The following is a 4,963-nucleotide window of genomic DNA, read 5'->3' as shown; positions in this document are numbered from 1 at the left end:
TGTTAATTAGTTTATATTTATTTTATTATTATATTATTATAGGTGAAAAGTCACATACAATTGTTTTTTTGTGAAGTTGATATTTAAGAATCGTTAGATGATTTGACTAGTTTAACTAAATATCATCTAGCGATTTTCAACTATCAACCTCATATGAAGAAAAAATAAAATAATATATTAAAAAAATAAATTGTGATTAATTAAATTTTTTGTTTATCTTTTTAATTTGTATATATTTAATAAAATTTATAGTTAAATAAAATGTAATTGATTTAAAAATGAGTGACTTTGAAATTAAAATAAGTTGAATATAAGTGAAAAGAAAGAATGTTATATGTATTATAATTTGTATAATAATTGATGAGAATCACACTCCAGCTTGGTGGTAGAAGCATGCTTGCTTTATGCTGGAGGAAGGGGTTCGAGCCCATTGGAAGCATTTTGGAAAATTTTCCAAAAATCATCAAAGGCCTTGACACTTGGCAGCGCTGGAAGGTTTAGAGCACGATGGAGTTGCAGATCGCTGGTCCATTGTAGATTCACCTTCAATGTTGACCGAGCGGTTCGGACCGGTCCGAATTTGACCGGTTTTTACTAGTTCACACCGGGTTTGACCGGTTCGTACCGGTTCTCTACCTTACACGGTCCAAATATCAGACCGAACTGACATAGGATTCGGTTTATCGGTTTTTTAGTAGAATCGGCCGGTCCGGTCCGGTTCTGACAACTATGCTCCCAACTCGCCAATACATAGATAAATTGCATATCAGGAGCAACCACTCCAAGTACATTGGTTGTTATGTCACCTTTTCTGTTTCGATATCTAGGTTTATCAGCCTCAAGAACATTGACTTTGATATGGGTACCATCTAAGGCTCCTAGGAAAAAGATCAATTAACTCAATCCTAAAGCACACCAGCCAAGCATATTAGGTTTAATAACATTAGTAAGATAAATTACCTTGAACCATTTCCATCATTTATCCATTCTATCCTGGCTAAATGGTTGAGGTTTCTTCAGTAAGAGATTATGACATCTCAAATAGCAAATAATACATCATTAAACCACTTACTAATTATTTCTTCGGATCTCACAAATTATCTTTTTATTACTCTAATTTTGAGGTCATGTGCTATAATATATAAAAATATGGCAACCATTTCTTCTACACTCATATTCCTACTTGGTTCTAACTTTCCAACCCCTCTAAGTATGTTACACAATGCATGAAAAGCATGCCTATCCATTTTTATATTTTCTATACATGTTAGTTCACTAAAATAAATAATCTTATCAACACTAACATCCCTTACTACTTGCCTACTATAACTATCATTCCATTTTCTTTTCTTTTTTCTCAATTGCAATATAATCAAAACATAGCAAATCATCAACAACTTAACCATAAGTTCATTCATTAATTCGAAATATAAAATCAAGCAGGCAATAACTCTCATATTCTGTTTGGGATCTATTTTGTCAAAAAAGGAAATACATTAAAATAATTGAGGAAAATGGAACTTAACATCCACTTAACAAAAAGATTACAATTATAGACCATCATCAGCAAATTGAAAAAAAATTGTATGAAAGATTGACCAACTATCAAGCTACATTTAGTTCTTAAAATCAATTCCTTTTTTTATGAGAAAAACATCATATGATCAATTTGACCAACACAGACTTATTAGGCAAACTAGGACTGCTCCAAAGTGAAGAAGAATTGAACATTCCATGATTCTGAGTTTTGCATGAGAATTTATCTTCAACTATGTCATAGAATTTCACTATTCTAACTTCTTGTGCAAGAGAACAGCAACAATACAATAGCCATTGCATGTAATCACTAACATTTTGATTCCCACAACAAAGTTTATTATTATTTGGTGGCAAATTGAACCTTTTCCTCATTTGGATCCTCCAATATCCACCATAGAGTAAACTTCATGATTCTTCTTGGATTAGCAAAAACCACAGAAGAGTGTTTGGTATGTGACGTGGCGGAAATTGGCGAGTTAAGAAATTATTATAAGGGATACGTTGCAAGTACAGTTCTTAACCAACAAAAATCCGCTTATCAATTTAGAAGAGTTGTCACAAAATTAGAATTAAAATACTGGGAGTATGAATCCCAGGTCGTCTCCTAACGAGTTGCAGAAAGATGTGCTATTTTATTAATCAGATGTTTTCCAAAAGGGGTTTGAGTTTGATAGACAGAAAATTAAATCAGAGAATTTGTGCAATTTAAATAAAAACCTTGACCGGGAGTAGATTAGTCGGAAGTCCTATCCTTGTTGGAGTTCTCCCAAGATCAATTGATAATTGAAGGTTGTCTGCTCAGTTATCCTTTACTAGATAAAGGAAAGTCAAGCAAGTTGGAAGTCAGTTTCTATTCACAAGTTCTAATCCTCTCCCTTGGGAAGGACTAGTGTCAGTGACTAGAGGGCGACCCAACGCTAAACCCAATTATAATTTTACTCTTGAGCATTCCAACTCAAGATTCTCCTTTCAACCAACTCCCAATCAAGTTATGGAACTACTCGCTCATTATGAATGTAAAATTCATGAAATAAAAAAAGGAAATAAAGAAAGACATGATGAATAATAATCAAAAGGATCAATTAAAAATAAAAATAGTTCTTGTATTAATAAATTCTAGAAATAATCCAATAGTAACTCTGAATAAATTAAGAATATGAAAGAGTAAGTGACAAGTAAGGAAACAAACTAGAATGATGAAGTCTTGACGGAGGTAATAACTCTTCTCAATATCCCAATCCAAAAAGCAATCAAAACAAAATCCTAGGAACTATGAATGTGTAGAGAGAGAAACCTAGAGGAGGAGTAAATTCAGATCTAAAAACTAAAATTATGCGGAATGAATGTTGTTGTTCTCTGGTCTCTGCATGTTCCCTGGCTCTAATCTTCTTTTCTGGGCTGAAAACTGGGTCGAAACATGGCCCAAAATCGCCCCCAGCGAATTCTGCAAATTCTGCAGATCGCGCATGTCACGCGATCGCATCATCCACGTGTTCACGTCATCCAGCATTTTGCCTTGCCACGCGTGCGCGTCGTCCACGCATTCGCGTCACTCATGCAGCTTTCAGTTCACACGTTCGCGTCAGGCACGCGAGCGCGTCACTATGATTTCTCTAATTCGCATGGTTGCGTGAGCCATACGTCAGCGTCGCTTCTCGCTGGTCATCTCCTTATTTTCTTGTGTTCCTTCCATTTTTGCAAGCCTCCTCTCCAATCTCCAAGTCATTCATGCCCTATAAAGCCTGAAACACTTAACACACAGATCACGACATCGAATGGAATAAAGGAGAATTAAGATACATAATTAAAAGTCTCTAGGAAGTAAGTTTTCAACCATGGAGTAATTTTGGGAAGGAATTGTAAATACATGCTAATCATATGAATAAGTGGGTAAAGATTTGATAAAACCACACAATTAAACACAATATAAACCATGAAATAATGGTTTATCAGTATGCAACAGAAATATTTTGCTTAAGATCAAACAGTCCTCCTCTCCATTCAGGTGCATACTCACAATTTGTCAAGTATATATCCGATAAAATTCAAGCAAAATCCAACAAACAGAACTTTAACTACATTTCTGAAATCGGGTTGATGATCATATAGGTCTTATGTTTTCTCTAGTTTGAAAATCATTAAAGCAACACATACCAAACATTGAATCCATATAGAGAAGTATACAAACTTTAAAACACACAAATAGTGTAAACATGGATTGTGTTTTTAGAATTTCATTATCCACAAATAGTGAAGTTATACAAGTACAGGAGCATAGAATAGCATAGCATATAAACTGTAGATTCATTGCAATTCAATACAGAGAACATATAGCAACCAAAATTTATTAATTATAAATATTATATTAACAACCAAAATCACAGTCATAATGCCAATCACAATCAAAGTGAAGGTGAATATAGAGAAAAGAAATAAATAATTGGAGGAATAAAGGAATCGTGAATCCAAATACAAGCATACCAGGAAATGCGGTGGAATTAGGCATTGAAATAGTCAACAATAGATTAAGTTAATATTTTAAACCTAGCACAAACCCTCATGTCAATAAATCATAGCACAAACAGAGTTTAGCAAAAAAAAAATAAATAATACACAAAAATGCAAAATAAAAATCATAATGAAGCAAAATGAAAATTTTTTAAAATTATGCAAACACCTCAAAACTTCAAAATCAAGGGCTGCATAAAAATGAATTCCATAAAAACTAAGTAGAACTAAAACCAATTCATCAGAATCATTCACACAAACAGCACAAACGCAATCGTTGAACAAGATATGGACATTGATTATCTTAGGGACCATTACATTTAAACTGCAAGCAAATGATAGTTTAGAATATTTTAACCAAATCATAACAAAGCAAAATGCAGAATCAACAAACCCTAACAAAAAAGATGCAAAATCGGAAAGCAAATCCTAACGAAACAAGAAGTAGAAACTCGAAAAATCAGTAAACCCCAAAGTTCAGAACACCCAATCTCCATCCAAAAATAATTCAGAAAACGATCGAAAATGAAAACACACCTTTACTATTTGGTGTGGCTCTCAGTTTGCAAGGCAGTTCACTATCGCCATCGTCATTCTTCTTCGTTCTTCGTCACTAAAAATGAACGAAAAAGAGAGTGAATGATACAGAGAAACACGAACGCGAACACGAAAAAGAGATCGAAGTGACTCCTACCTCTAGAATGAGATGCGCGGTGGTCGTGCAAACTTAAATTGACAGTAAGACGCTGGTGGAGCTTCCTTGAATTTGAGAAAAAATTCTGTTAGAATTTTGGTTTTTGGTGAAATGAGAAGGAAAAAATTTAAAAGAGGGTTGGATTTCGTTATTTAGATAAGGATAGTTTAATCTGTTTCTTTTATTATACAAATTTTATTTTCATTGGAATTAAATATACTT

The sequence above is a fragment of the Arachis ipaensis genome, chromosome B07 (assembly GCF_000816755.2).
Source record: "Arachis ipaensis cultivar K30076 chromosome B07, Araip1.1, whole genome shotgun sequence".
NCBI lineage: Eukaryota > Viridiplantae > Streptophyta > Magnoliopsida > Fabales > Fabaceae > Arachis > Arachis ipaensis.
The sequence above is the reverse complement of the archived record's forward strand: the minus strand, read 5'-3'. Positions refer to the sequence as shown.